This window comes from Ornithorhynchus anatinus, chromosome 11 (genome assembly GCF_004115215.2).
Source record: "Ornithorhynchus anatinus isolate Pmale09 chromosome 11, mOrnAna1.pri.v4, whole genome shotgun sequence".
In the NCBI taxonomy this organism is placed as follows: Eukaryota; Metazoa; Chordata; class Mammalia; order Monotremata; family Ornithorhynchidae; genus Ornithorhynchus; species Ornithorhynchus anatinus.
In genome coordinates, this window is record NC_041738.1 from 35,065,467 (window position 1) to 35,087,977 (window position 22,511).

The 22,511-nt window shown below is 46.2% G+C and overlaps 1 long non-coding RNA gene across 2 annotated transcripts in view; it reads right to left on the bottom strand.

Annotated features, from left to right (window-relative positions):
• The window catches only part of LOC103171184, a 34,592-nt gene that overhangs the window by 2,866 nt on the left and 9,215 nt on the right, over nt 1–22,511 (bottom strand). For both annotated transcript variants that reach the window (XR_003762885.2, XR_005660539.1), the window contains exon 3: nt 6,786–6,909. This is a non-coding gene — a long non-coding RNA (uncharacterized LOC103171184). The remainder of the gene's footprint in view (nt 1–6,785; nt 6,910–22,511) is intronic.

A 22,511-nucleotide genomic window follows, 5' to 3' on the forward strand; every position in this document is an offset into this window, starting at 1 on the left:
ACGACTGCGTGCCCCATGAGGGACATAGCCTCTGTCCGATCTAATTACCTTGTAACTACCCCAGCATTCAGAACAGTGCTTGGCAAATAGTAAGTGTTTAAAAAATACCACAATTATTATTATTATTACCAATAAACAGACACATTCCCGGTCCACAATGAGCTTATAGTCGAGACGGGGGCAGACAGACATTAATATAAATAAATGAATTACAGATGCGGACATAAGTGCTGTGGGGCTGGGGGGGGGATATGAATTCTTTTCCACCCCCCAAAAAACAGATGAGTGCATTTCTCCGGCCTGCTTACCCACTAAAAAGTAATAAAACCAAGATGATCGGTAGCGCAGCCGAAGAGCCGACACTGCCGGAAACAGCTTTTAAGCTCAGGGAGGCTTGGGATAATCTTGGCTAAGTAACTGGCCCCGGAATATTTATCCTTGATGGTGTTGGAGAAGCCAGGCTGAATCTCTAAGGGAGCCCAGCTGATCCCTCTGCTCAGAGACGTCAAAAATATCCGCGCTCTGCTGCCGAACACCTGCCTGCTGGCTGGTGGGATCTGGAGCCATTAACATAGGAATGGAGGTCGTTCCACACCATGTCACCTTCCTATTGAAATATTAACTGAGCGAGGGAGCGGCTTCAGACAATCCTCCCGGAAACAGATGTCTCTCCACGCCTTGTCCTACAGCCAGATGGGGACGGCGAGCAAAGCCCAGACTTCTCCACGGTGGACACAACAAATTAAAGGTAAATTGCTTTCTCTTTTCCCTCCAGATTACACTCTTTTGGGGTATTTGTTAAGCGGTTACTATGTCCCAGGTGCGGTACTGAGGGCTGGGATGGATACAAGCAAATCGGCTTGGACAGTCCCTGTCCCACGTGGGGGTCACGGTCTCAATCCCCATTTTGCAGACGAGGGAACTGAGGCCCAGAGAAGTGAAGTCACTTGCCCAAGGTCACGCAACAGATAAGTGTCGGAGCTGGGATTAGAACCCATGACCTTCCGACTCCCAGGCCCGCGCTCTATCCACTATGCCAGCCGTCTCGGTTTGCCCCGGAGACCTTCCCTCAAGACGGATTACTCTCCTCCCCTCTCCTGACACCCAAGCCAACACTCTTCTTCCCCATCAGGCTGGAATCTGCTGGTCCCAGATGGAGCATCTGCCCATTTGCCTGTAGGTTCAGATCAGCCAGTTGGTTACGGAGCTGCCGGGAAGATATCTTTTCAGGAGCGTCAGATGGTGATGGTGCTCGGAATTCACGGGATACGGTGTTATGCATCCTGGAATTCAGTGAGGATGGTGCAGTTTTGAAAAAAACAAAATTACACTGAATTCCACCAAGGAGGCAGGTAATGGTGCAGTGTCAATGAGTACTCTGAGCCCATCTGGAATTAGGGGGTTTGAAGGGACCGGGTGGAATTTGTGAATTGACGGAATGTGTGAATTGACGGAAATCAGGACAGAGATAATGCTGTCTGCAGCACCTATAAACCATTATACGTGAAGGAGGACGGCCTAATGGAAAGGACACAGAATTTGGAGTCAAGAAGTCCAGCTTCTAGTCCTGCCTCTTCTACCTGCCTCCTGTGTGATCTTGGGCAAGTCACTTAATTTCTCTGTTCCTCAGTTTCCTCAAGCATAAAATGGAGATAAAATAACTGTTCTCTCTCCCTCTCTTTTAGACTGGGAGCCCTGTGTGGGATGAGCCCTGTGTGGGACAGGAGCTGCTTCCAATCTTATTATCTTGTAGCTAGTGCTTATCATAGCGGTTGGCACATAGAAAGTGCTTAATGCATTCTATTATTATTACCTTTCAGCTGAATAGCTCACAGCACTTTCTAAGCTTTAATTAAGTTGCACAGTCACTTCTCCGAAAGAGGGGTAAGGAAATTCCATTTCCAAGCTAGTTAAGCAGAACACGGCTGGGAAGGAGATGAGACCAGAGTCCGGGAGTTCTGCTTCCCAACCCACCATTTGATTTTACTAGTTGATCCTTAGCCCTCACTTTATTTCACAAGCCAAGGGACGGTCCATCATCTTGCAGATTAGAGCAGTTTGGAATAAGCCTGCTGGTTTTTTTGCCTGTTTATTTTTTTACGGTATTCATTAAGTGTTTACTTTGTACCAGGCACTTTACTAAGCTCTTGGATGGCTACAAGCTGCTCAGGTAGGACACAGTCCCTGTCCCACATGGAGCTCATAGTCAATCCCCATTTTACAGATGAGGTCACTGAGGCACAGAGAAGCAAAGTGACTTGCCCAAGCCCACACTGCAGACTAGTGATGGAGTCGGAATTAGAACCCAGATCCTTCCGATCCTAGGCCACACTGCTTCTCCACCGGCTGGCTTACTTCATCTCCTTTCTCCTCCTCTATCCATCTTCCACTCTACATGGCCCTATCTCACCCCGGCTCTGGGCATTAGGGTTTAAATCAGGCAGGACGTCACAGATCTACTCCATTCTGCTTCCTCTCTTTTCCTGATCCGGCCTCTTACTTGGGCCTCCTAAAAAATATAAAATGGGAGGTGGAACCAAATAAAAGCAGTGTTGCAAGCTTCTAACGCCCAGTTGTGGGCAGGCTCTTATTGCCACCTCCCCTTGGCCTGGAGAGAGATGAGCAAGCTAGACTAAGATGGCTATTGCTGATGCAGAGCGGCAGAACGAGCGATATCAGCCTCTTAGTACACGCCTGAACGAGACGGGCTCGGTGGACCCACCTTCCAATCTGATCTGGGGAAACCCTCCGTTCTCCTGAGCGTTCGAGTAGCTGTAGAGCCACACCGGCATCCACCGACATCCTCGGATCGTCAGGGTCACGAGACAACGTCCTCAGCTGAGGATCCAAGGTGTCTGTGCCAGACACGAAACAGAACCCCGGGGGAGTGCGGAAATTTTGCAGGAAGGAGATACTTGGGGTGGAGGAGCTCTGCCTGGGGAATGATGGCCCTGAGCTGGCTGCTCTTCTGCTTAGGGGATCTTCCGTTTACATAAGATACGTCGCCCAAGGTCCAAATCAGTTGCCGGTAATACACGCTGACCTCAAGTGAACACAGATTTTTTGAGACTCCATGTGGGCAGTGAATGAGTCTACCTATACTACTGTGCTCTCCCAAGGGCTCAGTAGAGTGCTGGGCACACGGTAAATGCTGAAATACATTTATTTTTTTAAAAGCTGGTGGTCAGGAGGCATTTGCTTCTTTAGGGATGCAAGAATCCTCGATGTGGGGTAATTTAAAATGCTTGTACCTTCATCTGGTGATTCTCTTTCAACCTTTTTCCAGGTCAGATTCCTCACAGATCTTTCTAGAGCCCGGTTTTCTCCATCAGCTGGGGAAAATGAAGCCCATAAAGGCATCACCTAGCAGGAATAGACCCTTAGGAACTATATTTCACAGCTGCAGCCAATCTGTGACTCAGTCCGTGGCATTTAGTGTCTCGCACGCTGGAGAGAACTAGATGAGGCACTTCCAACCTACTAGTTAGGGCTAATCCTCTAGCTCTGAAGGCCTTCCAACTCTATTGTGCTCTCAAGTGCTTAGCACAGGGCTCTGTACAAGGTAGGTGCTCAAGAAATACTAATGAATGATTGATAAACTATCATTCTTATGCAGAAGAGAATGAGCTGAGGGCTTTGTTTCTCACTCCTGACTGATTTTTTTTTTATCTGCCTGAAGCTAGAACAGGAGTATCTTTCCCATTTTGATTTTGTTGGCTTTACATTAATCTGAGGAGAATCTGAACGGTCAACTCTAAATTTAAAACTGGATTCTCATTCCAGTTACTAAACTGAGTCCCAGTTGCACGTATTTATGAAGTACCATCTATTAGTGAGCTCAGAGCATTTTATACGCAGCGTATCGCTCGCTAGCCCAGTACCCCTGGGAGGTTGAGAGAAAGTAGGAATGATAAACTCATCTTTTCAGAGTGGTGGAGGGTATGGGAGTGGTGTGAGGTAGATGGGATCAATTTAGCACCCCGATCTGCTGCTGAATGCAGGCACTTGGATTCCTATAGGTCAGACCTCAACCTCTGGGTGACACAAATAAGAAGCAGTGTGGCCTAGTGGATAGATCCTGGGCTAGAGAGTCAGAAGGACCCGGGTTCTAATTCCCACTCTGCCACTGGTCTGTTGTGTGACCTTGGGCCGGTCACTTCTCTGTGCCTCAGTCCCCGCATCTGTAAAATGGAGATTAAGACTGTGAGTCCCATGTGGGACATGGTCTGTGTCCAATTTGATGAGCTTGTAGCTACCCCAGTGTTTAGTGCAGTGCCTGACACATAGTAAGTGCTTAAAAAAAGTGGTCGCCCTAAGGACACCAGGGTAGTGGGAAAATCCTATCTGACTAGTATCCAGATGGGCCAGTTAATACAATAATAATAATTATGGTATTTGTTAAGCACTTACTATGTGCCAAGCACTGTTCTAAACGCTGGGGTAGATACAAGGTAATCAAGTTGTCACATGTCGGGTTCACAGTCTTAATCCCCATTTTACAGATGAGGTAACTGAGGCCCAGAGAGGTGAAGTGACTTGCTCGAGGTCACAAAGCAGACAAGTGGCGGAGCCAGAATTAGAACCCATGCCCTTCTGAGTCCTAGGCCCCGTGCTCTATCCACTAGGTCATGCTGCTTCCCTGGAGCAGTTGGGCTACTCCAGGTGGTAACTGGTTCTGAACAGCCCTTACTTACTTGACTAAGGAGTTGCAGTCAGTCAATCGATCGTATTTATTGAGCCCTTACTGTGTGCAGAGCACCGTACTAAGCGCTTGGGAGAGTACAATATAACATTCCCTGCCTACAGTGAGTTTATAATCTAGAGGGGGAGACAGACACTAATATTCGGGAACCAATCAGAGGAGGCAGCCCGTGAGTGTGCTGTAATTAAATTCCTTCGACTGGGATGATCAAAGAAGAAGAATAATAATAATGTTGGTATTTGTTAAGCGCTTACTATGTGCCGAGCACCGTTCTAAGCGCTGGGGTAGACATAGGGGAATCAGGTTGTCCCACGTGGGGCTCACAGTCTTAATCCCCATTTTACAGATGAGGGAAGTGAGGCACAGAGAAGTGAAGTGACTTGCCCACAGTCACACAGCCAACAAGTGGCAGAGCTGGGATTCAAACTCATGAGCCCTGACTCCAAAGCCCATGCTCTTTCCACTGAGCCACGCTGCTTCTCCTGAAAGAAGGGGGTCTGGGGACCCCCAGAAACCAAAAGTAGTTTAGCCAAGGCACACCTGAATCGTGCTCCCCTTGCTTGGAGTCTAAAGTCAACAAGGAGTTGCTCAGATCCAGCTAGGAGCACAACAAATAAAAAAATCCCCCTACTCCCTATCTGAGGCGTCCAAGTAGGGACTTCCCGGCAGTGATTTCTGAGCCAGGCAAATCCTTATCTCCCCTTTTTTTCCCTTATTCTCCCCTCCTGCCACTTCCTTTCCTGGCCCTGGTCCTGTCCCGCCTAAGGTGCCAAACTCTTCAGTCTGTTCATTAATCATGAAACCAGAATTTCTTCCCCAACAGTGCACCACTGAAATCATCTCCCTGCCATCCACTCTCTCCCACCCACCACTCACTCCCTCCTGCCAGGAAGTGAAGAGCTCTAGGCTCATAGGCCCGCTTCTGTTTACTGAGTGACCTTGGACAGGTCATTTTCCCCACTGTGGAATGGGGATAGTAACCGTCCCTCACCTGCCTGCTAGGGATTTTGGGGAAGAGTAAACAGTTGTTTGCAGTAACGTGCTTTTATCCCTTCCTGGGCAAAGCACCGTGAAGATGCACAGCGTAAGAATTTATCAGGGTGACTTTGTTTCTCCATCCCAGCTTTAACTCATTTATCTGTCCTTTCTGCCTTTGGGAAGAGGGTTTCAAGGAGACTTTGGCTGCTTGTCTTCATTACGGGCTAACAGCCAGCCAATATTCCTTCTAAAAACTAGAGTGATACAGGTGCGAGACCAGCACACTCAACCACTTTGTTATATTTTTTCCACCTTCCCATTTCTGTTAAACCTCGCAAACCAATTTTCAGACCAGTGAGAGTCAATAGATCTGAGGCTCACATTCAAACAAGGAGAAGCGACGGGGGCCTAGTGGATAAAGCAGGGGCCTGGGAGTCAGCGGGATCTGGGTTCTAATCCCAGCTCCTCAACTTTGTTGTGTGAACTTGGGCAAGTCATTTCACTTTTCTGGGCCTCAGTTACTTCACCTGAAAAATGTGGATTCAGACTGTGAATCTTATGTTGGCCAGGGACGGTGTCCAACCTGCTTGACTTATACCTGCTTCGAGAAGCAGCATGGCTCAGTGGAAAGAGCCTGGGCTTGGGAGTCAGAGGTCATGGGTTCGAATCCCGGCTCTGTCACTTGTCCGCTGTGTGACTGTGGGCAAGTCACTTCACTTCTCTGTGCCTCAGTTACCTCATCTGTAAAATGGGGATGAAGACCGTGAGCTCCACGTGGGACAACCTGATTACCCTGTATCTCCCCCAGCGCTTAGAACAGTGCTCTGCACTTAGTAAGCGCTTAACAAATACCAACATTATTACATTATTATATCTATCCCAGCACTTAAAACAGTGCTTCGCACATAGTACCATAATTATTATTAAGCTCTCTGTGGGCAGAGAATGTGTCTGTTCTATTGTTACATTGTATTTTTCCAAGCACTCAGTACAGTCCTCTGCACACAGTAAGCGCTCAATAAATACAATTGACTAGAACCCTGGCTTTCTGACTCCCAGTCTTGGGTTCTTTCCACTAGGCTACTTCATCCTTCCTCTTTCTTACCATTTCCCCAGCGTTGGGCCACTTAAGGCTCTCATCCTCTAAAGCCTGCGTTACTGCATCAGCTTCTCCTTGCTCCAGTCTGTCTTGCACATGATCCGATCAAGTGCTCGGGCTCTCCCTCATCCTGACAAGGAAGAAAAGCAATCAATCGATCGTACTTATTGAGCGCTTACTGCGTGCAGAGCACTGTACTAAGCACTTGGGAGAGTACACTCTAAAGAGTCCTTCAGCCCATCGACAGCTGGGGAAATTGAGGTACAGAATGGAGAAGCAGCATGGCGTAGTGGATAGAGCACGGGCCTGGGAGTCGGAAGGTCATGGGTTCTAATCCCGGCTCAGCCACTTGTCTGCTGCGTGACCTTAGGCAAGTCACTTTACCTCTCTGTGCCTCAGTTCCCTCATCTGTAAAATGGGGATTGAGACTGTGAGCCCCATGTGGGACTGTGTCCAACTCAATTTGCTTGTATCCATCCCAGCCCTTAGCACAGTGCCTGGCAATATAGTAAGTACTGAAATACTATTATTATTAATGTTATTAATAGGGAGGTGAATGTCAGAACCGTGGTGCATTTTGGGAACAGTACTTATCGCCTCGCTTTCGGACTTATACTGTGTAGACTCCATTGCTGCTTGGAGAGAAAAATCATCTGATGATGGAGGCCAAACAATAAGAAAGGCGCCCCAGTGATGACATAGTAGGTGGACTCCTAGTGCAATATAACCCAATCGACTGAGAACTGCCTCAACTAGAGGCTATTTGTGGAAAAGTGGAAAAATTTCCCCACTGATTTGTCTCCCTCGAAAACAAAGTGATATCTGGGTTATGACCCGGGAGGTCACGACTGAAGAGCGTTGAACGTCACACTGAACAGTCGTTCTTCTTGTCTTACCAGCCAAAAGGGAGACTGGAGGTTCCGATTCCATTGGATAATAATGATGGCATTTGTTAAGCGCTTACTATGTGTTACTGTTCTAAGTGCTGGGTCAAAGTTTCTGGGTTAGAAAGGCATCCCCTCCTTTAATCCCCCACCCCGCAACCCACCACGGGTAAAGGTATAAGCTAGGGAACATGTTTATCGCTCCCCGCCTCCCGTGCTCTGACTCATCTTCTCAATTGTCAATTGGCTTTCGGATGCAGGAAAATCTCCTTTCTCCAGTGGGATTCTGCTGGTGGAAAATCTCTTGTGAGTGAAATACACCTTCTTAAGCACTCGGAGAACCATTTTTCTTCCTGAATTCTTAGAAAGCTGAAGGAACATCGCTATTTTCTTTAATGTGTGGAGATCAATAAGCACTCAATAATACAATTATTGATTGAGAGTGTTCCCCCAAGGATAAAATAATCTTTAGGGTCAGCTGGGCTCTGGGGAGCAGGGAGGGGTCGTGTCTCCTGGGCAGGGTGTTCAGTGCTTCCTTATTTTTATTCATTTATTTTTTGCTTTTTTTATGATATTGGTTAAGTGCTTACTATGTGTCTGGCACTGAACTAAGCCCTGAAGTACATTCAAGCTAATCAGGTTGGCTCTCTCTATCCCACATGGGGTTCACGGCCTTGATCCCCATTTTACAGACAGGGGAACTGAGGTCCAGAGAAATGAAGTGACAAGCTCAAGGTAGCAGCAGGACGGTTGTAGACAGCGCGGGAACCCCTCTAGACTGAAAGGTTGTTGTGGGCAGGGAACGTATGTGTTTATTATTGTATTGTACTCTCCTAAGCGCTTAGAACAGTGCTCTGTACACAGTAAGCGCTCAATAAATACGACTGAATGAATGAATGACCTCCTGGGGAGAATCAGTGAGAGGTGATGCTTCGTTCTGGAGGAGCTTCAGTTCTTTCCTCCTTTTTGATGACGCCTGCAGCCTTCTGAAGCTCGGCGTTTCTGAGGTTGCTGGGCCTCCAATGCCTAAGTGAACCTGGGTTGAACGTTCGGTCCCTTCCCCCACAATTTCTGAATTTGTTTCTGGAGGATTGGAGCTCCTTTGTCTTGAACCTTCGAATTTTCCATCCAGCAAAAGAAATCCAGACAAGCCTAAGATGAAGCCAAGAGAGCCGGGCTGGCGTGGAACTCGGGCAGCATTTTAAATGGGGGAACCCGGGAGCCTCGCAACTACTGCCTTTTGTCCTTTTCCCTTCCACCGGGATCCAGCCGGGGTTTGAAACCAGACTCTTTGATTTGCGACTTTAATGACCTCAACCCAAAGGAACAGGAAAAGTAGAATGAGTGAAGCGAGAGCTTAATAAAAATAAAAAATCTTGAACAGGAACCAAGCCTATTAAAGAGAGGAATCCCTAATTCATGGATTTGGTATGGGGAAAGTGTTTGCTGCCTGGATGGAAAATTACAGTACAGGCAGCCTTGCTGTGCCAGAGGTGAGAGACTGACATGGGTCTGTTGGCAGACTTCCCACTGAGGCATCGAGTGAACTGGGAGTTAGTGAGGGGAGCATAGAGGAATGGTGGTCACCGGGGTATTTTCCATTGGTAGGCCTCAGGGAAGCCTTTTCTGTTCATTAATTTATTCATTCAATGCTATTTAATGAGCGCTTACTGTGTGCAGAGCATTGTATTCATTCGATCCTATTTATTGAGAGCTTACTGTGGGCAAAGTACCGTATTACTAAGCTCTTGGGAGAGTACAATATAACAACAGACACATATTCCTTGCCCAAAACGAGCTTACAGTCAGGGGGAGACAGACATTAATATAAATAAAAGAAATACAGATGTTTTTGTAAGTGCTTTGGGGCCAGAAGGGGGGATGAATAAAGGGACCAAGTCAGGGCAACGCAGAAGGGAGTGGGAGAAGAGGAAAGGGGGGCTTAGTCAGGGAAGGCCTCTTGGTTTCTATCACAATCCCCATCTACAGCCATGTCTGGGGAGCAGACAAACCCTCCGTTTGTTCTCTCACTGATCTCTCTTCACAAAGGCTTCGACAGATCAATGTCCATTTTCCTTCTCTCAAGTTTCCAGTCGATCCTAAGCAATAGGGACTTCTTCTCAGGGAAGAGGCATGCCCTAGTAGAAGGAACACAGGCCTGAGAGTCAGAGGACCTGGGTTCTAATCATCCCAGCTCTGCCACTCGCCTACTGGTGTGACCTGGGGCAAGTCACTTCTCTGTGCCTCAGTTTCCTTATCTGCAAAATGAGGATTCAATATCTGCTCTCCCTCCTACTTAGACTGTGAGTCCCAGGTGGGACCGGGACTGTGTCTGACCTGATTCTCTTAGCACTTAGTACAGTGCTTGGCACGTGATCGGCCCTGAGCAAATACCGCAGTTACATTATTATGATTGTTATTATTCTATCGTAGAAATTCAGCTCTGGAAGCTGCGAACTTTGTCAGGTGAGATGCAATGCATTTTCAGGTCAAACTCACCTACAAAATTTATATAAGGCCGAGAAAAACTTTTATCTACCCAGTGCTTAGTACCGTACCTGGCACATAGTAAGCGCTTAACAAATACCAATAAAAAAAAGACTGCCTCCCCTCCTCTTTAAAGAATGGTGCTGAAAGATCATTAATAAAGCACATCAAAACCTCTGTATCCTCCCCTCGTCCAAATGCCTTTCTGCCTCAGAGCTGTCGGATAGACACAGGATATCTGTTTATTGGATTTGCTCAAAAGTCCCTGGAGCAAGTTCAAAAGGAATATGCTAGTTGAATTAAGACAGCAACCCAGACTCTTTACCAGAACCTAGGGAAATTAATGGGCAAACTATACGAGGGAGAGTGAGACATCAAGAATCCCAGATAGAGTTTGGGTCCACGACCAAGACACTGTAGAATCAGATGGAAAGGGAGCTTCAAGGAAAAGAACTCCTGTGAGATTCAGGCCCAGCGTCTATTAGAACCTCACAGCCAGAGGTTTATGCCTGGCTGCAGATCAGAGGGGCCTAAGTAGAGGAGTCTTAGAAGAGGATGATAAGGAGGAGGAGGAGAATGTGATTCTAGACCGCTCAGAGAGGAGCCTGGCACTGGAATGAAAGCAAATGGCTTGATCTCTAGATATGTCCCCTGCAGAATTTATTTCCCAATAATAAGTTCCAGATACGTAAGCACCAGTCTTGGTTACCTGGTTTGCTTCAGGACCTGAGTTGGAATCAAACAGAAAGCCAAGGTGAGGCCAAACCAACACAATGGAAAGAAAGGCAGAATATACCAGTACTTAATTATTATTATTATGGTATTTATTAAGTGCTTACTATGTGCCACACACTGTACAAAGTGCTGGGGTGGATACAAGCAAATGGGTTTGGATACAGTCCCTGTTCCACATGGGGCTCATAGTCTCAACCCCATTTTACAGATGAAGTAGCTGAGGCACTGAGAAGTGAAGTGACTTGCCGAAGGTCACACGGCAGATGAATGGCGGAGCCTGGATTAGAACCCATGACCTCCTGACTCCTAAGCCGGTGCTCTGTCCACTACATCATGCTACTTCTTCCTTTTCCTTCTGCGTTACCCTGAATTGCTCCCTTTATTCATCCCAAGCTAAACCCCCCTTTTCCTCTGCTATCTCTCCCCTCCGTGTCACCTTGACTCACTCCCTTTGCTCTCCCTGCCCTCTCCCCACCCACAACACCTACGTATATCTGTATAGATAAATAGTTCTATTTATTTATATTGATGCCCGTTTACTTGTTTTGTTGGGTATATACCCATAATTCTATTTATTTTTATTGATGCCTGTTTACTTGTTTTGATGTCTGTCTCCCCCCTTCTAGATTATAAACCCGGTGTGGGCAGGGATTGTCTCTTGCTGAATTGTACTTTCCAGTCACTTAACTTCTCTGTGCCTCAGTTACCTCATCTGTAAAATGGGGATTAAGACTGTGAGCCCCACGTGGGACAACCTGATTCCCCTGTGTCTACCCCAGCGCTTAGAACAGTGCTCTGCACATAGTAAGCGCTTAACAAATACCAACATTATTATTATTAAGTGCTTAGTACAGTGCTCTGCACAAAGTAAGCACTTAATAAATACGATTGAATGAGTGAATGAATGAATGAATAATAAGCACAATAATAAGCTCATTCCAGCCCCACAGCACTTAGGTACATATCTATAATTCACTTATTTATATTAACCTCTGTCTCCCGCTCTAGACTGTAAGCTCACTGTGGGCTGGTATTGTATCTGTTGTGTTGCTGTACTGTACTCGCCCAAGTGGTTGGTAGAGTGATTGTAAGCGCTCAATAAACACGCCCGAGTGATTGACTGACTGCTGGTGACCCAGGTAAGGACACTCTAGCCTCCGGCCCGTCGCCGTCGCCTTCCGATCATCTTGGAGATAGGCGGCAAGTGACTGAGGAGAAGGAGAGCCTACCTTTCCTGCAGAGAGAAGAGTGTGAAGTTTGTGGCAGTTTGTACCTAGGACAACAGGAGGGACCTGGAGCCAAGAGGAACCTGAAGACCATTTTCCTTCTCCACCCCCCCCCCCCCCCACCCCGAAGCAGCGTTGCACTTCTAGTCTCTTTATTGTGTTTTTTGACAGAATTGTTTTTGTGGAATTCTCCCTGTAATTCTTTCCTTGTGAGTCTGTTCTCTTCATCCTCCTAATAATGCTACTGCTATACTGCTGATAGTGCTTATTATATGGAGGGCCAGAAAGTCCAACCATTGTACCTAGGAAAATATCTCCCAGAGGATTTTTTTTAAATGCCCCAGGACATTGAATTAGTTGAGGAAAGGTGAGGAGCTAGTCCAATTTTTCACCCAAAAATCCTAGAGAAGCCACAAGGGGAAGAATCAGTTCCCTGCCTTTTGATTAGCAATGAGATCATGGATGTAAATCTCTCCTGCTTGAATGCAGAGGCTCACTCTTGCATTCTTACTGACCTTTGCATTTTGGCCTCTGGTTGCTGTGCCATTGTTCTGGTGTGTATTTATGACCATTGTGAAGGGCCTTCAATGTGCAAAACACTGTGCTGTCCTGCCTCTGGTCTGGAACTCCCTCCCCCTTCATACCCAACAGATGATCACCCTCCCCATCTTCAAAGCTTTATTCAAGGTGCATCTTCTCCAAGAGGCCGTCCCCGACTAAGCCGTCATTTCCTCTTCTCCCACTCCCTTCTGCGTCATTCTTCCACTTGGATTTGCTCCCATTATCCACCACCCCTCATCCTCAGCCCCATAGCACTTACATACATACCCATAATTTATATTAATATCTGTCTCCCCCTCTAGACTGTAAGCTCCTCTGGGGCAGGGAACGTGCCTAGAAACTCCATTGTATTGTACTCTCCCATGCGCTTAGTACAGTGCTCTGCACACGGTGAACCCTCAATAAATACAATCGATTGATCACTGGGAATGGATACAAGGATATCACTTCAAGCACAATTCCTGGCCCTCAAGAAAACCATGATCTGAAAGTGGGGGAAATGACCACAGACACACAGGGAAAAAAATAACAGGAAATTTAGCAAAAACAACAGGAAAAGCAGCATTCCATCGCTGCTGGGCGGGAATAGTTCTCAGGCTTCTCCCAGCTCCAGACCATCCTAGGCCCAATCCTCCACAGTCTTCCCAGCCTTCCGGCACCAGCCCCCTAAGCCCCCAACTTCAGCATAACAGAGCTTCCCAGTAATGGCAGGCAGGTGAAGAGCACTGAGACTTTTTCCTTCACCAGTTATTCAATCGTACTTATTAAGCGCTTCCTGTGTGCAGAGCACTGTACTAAGCACTTATGTTTCCTGAGGAATTCTGGGAGCAGATGGAAGCAATCTCAACATAGCCAACACAAATTTGCACTCAGTTGCACCGAAAAGGCACTACATTGTTAGTAGTTGAGGAACTATTGGCCATTCTTCACGACGCTGCCAGAAATGAAAGCGTTCCCATTATACTGCAGAGAAAATGGCGACATAGGAAAGACAGAATACTCGCAGGGGGGAGTGTCAAATTGAGGATCTCAAAATCAGGCTCTCCGGTGCCTTTGCTGAGTTGCTAACGTCCCTGAATAGATTAGCAGATTTGCTTCCTAAGTGCCAGAACAAAGCAAGTGCCCAAAGAGAAAATGAATTAGACCTGAAGACTGCTGGGAATTTCCATCGCTTGCACTTCATACAGGTCTATTTCCCGAAGGCCAGAACAATCAATTGTATTTATTGGGTGCTCACTGTGTGCAGAGCACAGTAATAATAATTATAGTTCTTGTTAAGTGCTTACTATGTGCCAAGCACTGTTCTAAGCCCTGGGATAGATACAAGTTCATCAGGTTGGACACAGTCTCTGTCCCACACTGGGATCACACTCTTGATCCCATTTTTTACAGATGAGGTAACTGAGGCCCCCAGAAGTTAAGCGACTTGCCCAAGGTCACACAGCTGACAGGTGGTGGAGTGGGAATTAGAACTCAGGTCCTTCTGCCTCCCAGGAGCGTGGTTTAACCGCTAGGCCACAGTGCTTCGGTACTAAGCACTTAGGAAGGTACAATACAACAGAGTTAGTAGAACCGTTCACTGTTGCTACAGACCATTCAAACATAGTCCCTACCTTCAGGGAATTTATATTTTGATGGAATTTACCTAGCTTTCACTTAAATACCTAGGATTTTTTTTTAAAGGAGAAATAACATCTGGAGGATAATAAAATCATGAATAGTAGGCAGAACGAATTGTAAATGACACCCTTGATTTTTAAAAGTAAGTGTATTAAATTAGGTAAAGGACCACATTAGGTGTAACGGATCTGGGTTTCAGAAAGGCAGTTGAGTGTCTCGTTCTTTGACAAATGAATTCCAGTTGGCTAGGATCCGAGCGCTTTGCCCCGCTCTGGACACTGTGGCTTAGAACGGTGCTCTGCACACAGTAAATGCTCAGTAAATATGATTGAATAATAGTAATAACAATTAAGGTATTTGTTAAGCGCTTATTATGTGCCAGGCACTGTACTAAGTGCTGGCATGGATACAAGCAAATTGGGTTGGACACAGTCCCTGTCCCATGTGGGGTTCACAGTCTCAATCCCCATTTTCCAGATGAGGTAACTGAGGCCCAGAGAAGTGTAGTGACTTGCCCAAGGTCACCCAGCAGACAAGTGGCAGAGCCTGGACTGTAAACAAAGGAGAATGATAAATGGCAACTTGTGTCTGTGTTTGGGGCTAGGTGGGTTGCAGAGAGCTACCGGGAGGAGGTGTTAACTTGGGTTTACTGGATATTTCCGTAACAAACTGGAAGCAGGAGCAAGAAGTAAATTCATAAACGGCATGGATGATCCCAGATGGGGAGGTGGTGTGAACATCAGAGAAACTACACAGGGAAACTAAGGCCAGGCTGATAAGCAAGGAATAACCAACCTAGTGAGATTCAACCAAGACAAAGGCAGCTAAGAGAACTTGATGAAAATAGGAAAAAATAACTACGCTTTCTTGGGAAAAGATGCAGAACTCCAGAGGCAGTTGGGAGGAAGAGGGATGGTTGAAATAATTTGCAGGGCTTTTTAATGAGGACATCATGGAACACAATCCCCTCACAAACTACCTTGACTTTCCTGTCTCCTCTTCCCTATCTTTTTGGACAGAAACAAAAGTCAGAAACCAATGGGAGGAAGGAGAGAGAGAGATCCTGGATGTCCACCATTTGGCCAGTCTGTTCCTACCCAGCAAAGCAACCTAAATAAACAATGTTGGGCTTGGAACTTTATTCTTGAATGTTAGGTTGATGATACATATCTCTTCCTTGACTCTTTTTAATAGTATTTGTAAAGAGCTTACTATGTGCCTGGCACTGTAATAATAATGTTGGTATTTATTAAGCGCTTACTATGTGCAGAGCACTGTTCTAAGCGCTGGGGTAGATACAGGGTAATCAGGTTGTCCCAAGTGAGGCTCACAGTCTTCATCCCCTTTTTACAGAAAGCTCATAACAAATGTCACAATCATTATTATTATGCGGCTCTTACAGTTTTAATCCCCATTTTACAGATGAGGTAACTGAGGCACAGAGAAGTGAAGTGACTTGCCCACAGTCACATAGCCGACAAGGGGTGGAGCCGGGATTCGAACCCATGACCTCTGACTCCCAAGCCCATGCTCTTTCCACTGAGCCACGCTGCTTCCCTAAAAGTTCGGGTTGATTCAAGCTAAATGGGTTGGGCACAGTCCATGTCCCACGAGAAGCTTTGTGCCTCATGGAAAGAGCACATGCCTAGGAGTCTGAGGACCTGGGTTTGAGTCCCAGAACCACAACTTGTCAGCTGTGTGACCTTGGGCAAGTCAATTAACTTCTCTGTGCCTGTTACCTCATCTGTAAAATGAGGATTTTATCTCTGTTCTTCTTCCACCTTGGTTGGTGAGTCCTGGGTGAGACAGGGACTGTATCTGGCCTCAATATCTTGTATTTTTCCCGGCATTTAGAACAGTGCTCCCACGAAGAAAGCTCATAACAAATGTCACAATCATTATTATTACGCGGCTCTCACAGTTTTAATCCCTGTTTTGCAGATGAGGTGAATGAGGCAAAAAGAACTTGAGGGACTTGCCCGAGGTCACAAAGCAGGCAAGCGGCAGAGCCGGGATTAGAACCCAGGTCCTCTGACTCTCAAGCCCGTGCTCTTTCCACTTGGCCACACTGCTTGATTTGAAAGACAATTCTAGGACAACACTACCAATCGATGGCATTTACTGAGCATTAACTCTGCACTGGGCCCTGTACTAAGCACTTGGGAGAGTACAAGAGAGGTAGTGGATATGAACCCTGCTCTCAAGAATCAGATAATTTTCAAGTCATTTGACCCACCAAATTTTCAATCTGAAACAGCTAGATTGGCTGCAGCCCATCCCCCTGGCCCCAGACTACTGGTGTGTCTGTGTGTATTATACAGTCCTTGGCTGCATCAACACTGTTTGTCCAAGACTGAAAATTCCAAGCAGGTAGTTTGTTTTGTCTTGCACCCTTCAGGGCCTCAACTAGATGTGCATTTAATGATTTTGATGGTAATGATCAAAGATCAATATGCGATAAAATTAGCCCTGGGACCTCTGACCACCTTATTCCAGCACTTCTGCTCATCACCATCCCTGAATTGAACCTGAGTGCCTTAGGTTCTGGGGATCCAAACTGCTCCAGGAAGTAGAATGTTTTCAATGGGAGATAATTTCTGCTCTTTAAACTTAAACCACTGTCCCTACCCCAGGACAGAACAAGCCAAAACCAGACAAACTGGGAACTGACCTTCAAGATACTCAATACGAGCTGGTTTTAAGGATGGACTCCTAAATTGGTGGTTTTACACAACACCCAGCCCTAAAATTGGCTCTGGTAGTATATAAAATTGGATCATTGTTACTAACTTGTTAAGCACGTGCATTGTACAAACTACTGAACTAAACTCTGGGGGAGAGGTGGAGGTTTACCCCAGAATACAATCATATCTGCTTGGCTGAATGGCGATTCCGAGCAGGGTTCTGGATAGTTTATTTATTACCCTGGAAATAACAGGCAACAGGATCAAGTACTAGGAGAATCAAGTTTATTCTTAGTAAGAACTTTAAAATTGGATGCCCCAGAGAAAGAAATATCTTAAATCTGGTGGGGCCCTGTGATTTCCAGTAAAGAACCATATTTGGAGAAGTTTAGTAAGAATGCTAACATTAAAGAAAGATCCCATTTATCCCTGCTTAATTCTAGTGCTTTTATCAAACTGGCAACTTTATACCCTGGGGTAATGCATATAATTGCAATCCACAACTCAAGTTAGTTGAAATTTCAGTTTTCTGCTGCTTCATCATACTCCCACATGTTGCTTTCAGGTTCTTAATAGTCTTGTTGTGCATACTTGGCTCATATAATAATCATAATGGTTTTTGTTAAGTGCTTACTATGTGTCAAGCACCGTCCTAAGCACTGGGGTAGATGCAAAGGAAAGTTGGACTCAGTCCCTATCCTAGAGGGGACTCACAGTCTAAGGGGGAGGGAGACCAGGTATCTATTTTACAAATGAGGACACTGAGGCCCAGAGAATTAAGTGGCTTGTCCAAGGTCACACGGCAGACCAGGGGGAGAGCCGGTATCAGAACCCAGTCCTCCGACGCCCAGGCCCATGCTCTTTCCGCTAGGCCGCCCTTCTTTTCTAACAGTCATTCCTCCATTGAGACTAGTCCATCTCTTGTTTAATCTTAGTGCCCTTGATTCACACACTACCATGAAAGCAACATGATATCAGGAAAGAAGGTCTGGTTAGAGTTCCTTTGCTTTCTCCCTCACACCGGGCTACGGATGAAAATCATCCTGCCTTTCTGAGCTACCGTTTGCCCAATCCCCTGGGCCTCGGCTGAGGTTTCCATGGGAACAGCTTCAGCAAGAGTCCCGGAAACAGACGGCCCATGGGAGACAGCCGAAGGCGCATGGAAGCAACCTGGGAGATGCAATCTGCGTGCCTGAGAACGGAGCGGAGACGTCCCAAAGGCAGGCTGAAGGGAGAACAGCAAAGCTTGCCTTACTTGGGTCGTTTTCTCATCATTTAAATTATTTCAAGGAGACTTAGGGCTTATACTATGTTTGCTCCTCAGTAAATCTCAAAAGTGCCGTAGAAAGAACTTTGTGTCAACCCGATTCCAGGTATGGAAATCAAGGTGTCTTTGGGGAAAAGTAACTTTCCCTTCTTTGGTTGTTTCACTTCCACATCTGAAAACGGGAAGAATAGTATTTTAATTCCCTTCGCCTGATTCCTCCTCCGATGTCTATCCCAGGGCTGCTTTTGGGGGGTGTGGGGCGAGGATGGGGGGTGTTAATAAATGATTTTTGAGCATTGGTAAAGAGAAAGGGCACAGGAAACATAAAGCTTTCATGGTATTTGAGAGCTAGAAGGAATTTTCAAAGCACTGTCTCCAGGCAGAATGGTCCTATATCTATCATAGTTGGGCAGTTGTGGCTGTTTGTCTTTTTTAAAAGGCTTTTCAGAGTTGGAGATCCATAAGTTCTCCAGCTTTCTTGTTCAGCTGTTCAAGTGTTTAGCCACCTTTCCTGTCAGACACAAGCTTGCATTACCTTCCCCAAGGTGACACAGTGAGTCAGAGTTAAAGCTGGAGAAAGGGCCCAGGGGTTCCGATTCCCATCCTGCTACCCTGGGCCAACACTTCCTTTCCCTCTAAAAAACAATAGATTGAGAAACTTCTAACTATCTCAAGGGCATTTTTCTATCTAATGCACAATTTTGTTGGGTGGGTGCCCTAACAAAAGCCAACAAAGCTCCCTTTTTATGGTATTTTTTAAATGCTTACTACGTGCCAGGCACTGTATTAAGTGCTAGGGTAGATACAAGTTAATCAGGTGGGACACAGTCCCTGTCCCAAATAGGGCTCACAGTCTTAATCCCCATTTTACAGATGAGGTCACTGAGGCACAGAGAAGTTAAGTGACTCACCCAAGGTCACACAGCAGACAAGTGGCAGAGCCATGATTAGAACCCAGTCCTTCTCACTCCACCAGGCCACGCTGCTTCTCCTTGCAAACAAGGTGGCCAATGGGCTTTGCGAGAAGCTACGAGTCAAGGGGGAGGAAGGAGTGTGAGGCCAGGCAGGAAGGATCTGTAAGAATGGCAAAGCCCATGGAAGAAACAATTACTTTTTTGTTTGTACGATCTGTGTCACCTTGGACTTGCCTACTGAAAAGCTGAAAATAGTGATTGAGACTGTAAATAGTTCCTAGAGTTTTAAAGATAGCTGAAAATTCCAGAGCTATCTCGGCGAACACACAGTTTGGGTGATTTTTGTACTTTCCTTTCTATATTTTCTCTTTTTCCCAATCCCTTCCCCAACAAGCCTATCCTAGATTCTAATAACTTTAGTAATTGACAGTGAAAAGCATTTCAGTGGGCCAGTGCTGAGATCCTGGAAGGGAGTGGTGTTGGTGTTGGTGTGGTATTCTTTTGGCTAAACACTTACTTTGTGCCAAGTACAGTAGTAAGCGCTGAGGAAGGTACAAGATAATCAGGCCCCCTGTCTAAGTGGGAGGGAGCTCAGCTAATAAAGCGCCATTTTGCAGAAAAGGGAATGGAGGCACAGAGCAGTTAAATGACTTGACTAAAGTCACATTGCAGACAAGTTCCCACTTGCCAGGATTAGAATCCGGGTCCTCTGACTTCCAGGCCTGCGTTCTTTCCACTAGGCCACACTGCTTCTCAATAGCAGTAATAACAATAGAATCATCCAACTATCCCAACACTATGACCATACTCAGGCATCATGAGCCAGAAGAAACTGTGAATTAAAAAGGAAAAAAAAAAGACAGAGTGGAAGAGAGAAAATCTGGCAAATCTCATGACCTCTGTCTAGAGCATATATTTCAAGAGGGAAATACAGCAAGTGCCATGGCCCTGGGCAGGCAGCATATGTGTGTCTTTGGAGGGGAGGAGAGCAGTAAATACTGTGATACTGAATGTGTCTTTGCAGGGGAGGGGAACAGTAAATATTGGGATGCTGAATGAGAGAGAGAGAGATTCAGTAAGTGGAGCAGGCCAGGGCAAGCATCTGGGGCAAAGTTGGTTAATGATCTGAATTCTGGTCTTCCACATCGGTTAACCAGACGAGTGATTTTTCTCTTCCCTACCTTCATCCCATCCCATCCCACAGCCATCAGCCACAACTGACAATGCTCAGAATTCAGCTGTTACTCTTCTTTTTGGCAGCCACTCACCCCCTGGACACCCCGTAGGAATTCTGTTGTCCCTGCCCGCTGAGTAAATGGTGGGAGCTGAGTCCTATGACTAAGCTCTGAATCACCTAGAGACATCTTTCTTATTATGGCATTTATTAAGTGCTTGTGATGTGCCAAGCTCTGATGCAGATGCAATAGAATTAGATCAGGCATTATCTCTGCCCCACATGGGGTTCACAGTCTAAAACGGCACAGTGGGTAGAGCCCGGACCTGGGAGTCAGAAGGTCATGGGTTCTAATCCAGGCTAGGCCGCTTGTCTGTTGTATGACCTTGGGCAAATCGCTTCACTTCTCTGGGCCTCATCTGTAAAATGGGGATTGACACCGTGAGCCCCATGTGGGCCAGGGACTGTGTCCAACCTGATTGGCTTATATACAACTCGGGGCTTAATATAGCGGCTGGCACATAGTAAGCGCTTAACAAATAGCACAATTAATTAAAGTAAGAGAGAGCAGGTATAATAATGATAATATTGGTATTTGTTAAGCGCTTACTAGGTGCAGAGCACTGTTCTAAGCGCTGGGGTAGACACAGGGGAATCAGGTTGTCCCACGTGGGGCTCACAGTCTTCATCCCCATTTTACAGATGAGGTAACTGAGGCCCAGAGAAGTTAAGTGACTTGCCCACAGTCACACAGCTGACAAGTGGCAGAGCTGGGATTCAAACTCATGACCTCTGACTCCAAAGCCCAGGCTCTTTCCATTGACCCATTTTACAGATGAGGAAAAGGAGGCCCAGAGCACCGATGTGACTGACAGCAGAGCAGTAACAGAGCTGGACTTAGAACCCTGGACTCCTGACTCTTTCCACTGGACCATGCTTCTCCTCCCTCCCGTGCTCCTCATCAGCCCAGTTGGACGTAGTTCCAGCTGACGACAGGAGCAAATTGTATTTGATCTGAGTTGGACTCCGCGGTGCTTTTCCAAGTTCCATCAGGATTCCAGATCCTCCATCCAGAGTCTAAAGTCAGTGGTACGTCTGTCCCCTAAAACGTCATGTGCCTTCGATGCCACAAGAGTTGAGCTCCTACTGATCGGCCAGCAGAACCATCTAAAATAATATTAAAGATCAACGGAGGAAGAGACTTCAGCCAAAATAGTCTGGCATGCTGGATTTTGTAATTCTGATTTCGCCGATTCTCAGACCAGCCAATAGCTTTGTGTTGTTACCACGCTGGATTTCAGGCTAGTGGCCAGGGGAGAGACATGTAGATTGAAAATGGCACTTGAAAATGCCTAAAAATACCCAGGGAGATTTCTCTGAGGCAGACTAAATAGAAAGTTCACTCTACCTCTTTCTTTCTTCTATGCCTCCGCAGTCCTGCAATGATGGCTTTATAAACCGTATTGCTAAGCGGCAGGCATTACACTACCCGACCAATAGTCTTTCCTCTTCAAGGTAGAAACCGGTGAATGGTGGAGGATAAGACACTGGTGGAAAATCAGTATTATTGTTAAGAGTAGAAATTCATGACAATATCCCCAAATGAAAATTCCTGGGGGTCTTTATAATAATAATTATGGTACTTGTTAAGCGCTTACTAGGTGTCAAGCACTGTTCTAAGCACTGGGATGGATACAAGCTAGTCAGGTTGGACACAGTCCCTGTCCCACATATGGCTCACAGTCTTAATTCCCATTTTACAGATGAGGTTGCTGAGGCACATAGAAGTGAAGTGACTTACCCAAGGTCAGAGAGCAGACAAGTGGCAGAGGAAGGATTAGAACCCAGGTCCAACAGGAATGTCTGATTACTATTATTTCCTGGTGGTTTTGCCCTTCAATCCTCCTCTTCTCCACAGCCCTCTGCTGTTTGGGGTCCTGCCACAGTATCCCAACATTTACCAAACCAGGGCTCTAATGATAATAATAAGAATGATAACAACAACAGTATTTGTTAAGCAATTATTACGGACCAAGAACTGTGCAAAGTACTGGGGTAGATACAAGAAACACAGTCAGGTGAGACATAGTCTTGGCCCCACATGACGCCCCCAGTCTAAGAAAAAGGGAGAACAGGTATTGAATCCCCATTTCACAGACGAGGAAACTGAGGGATCCAGA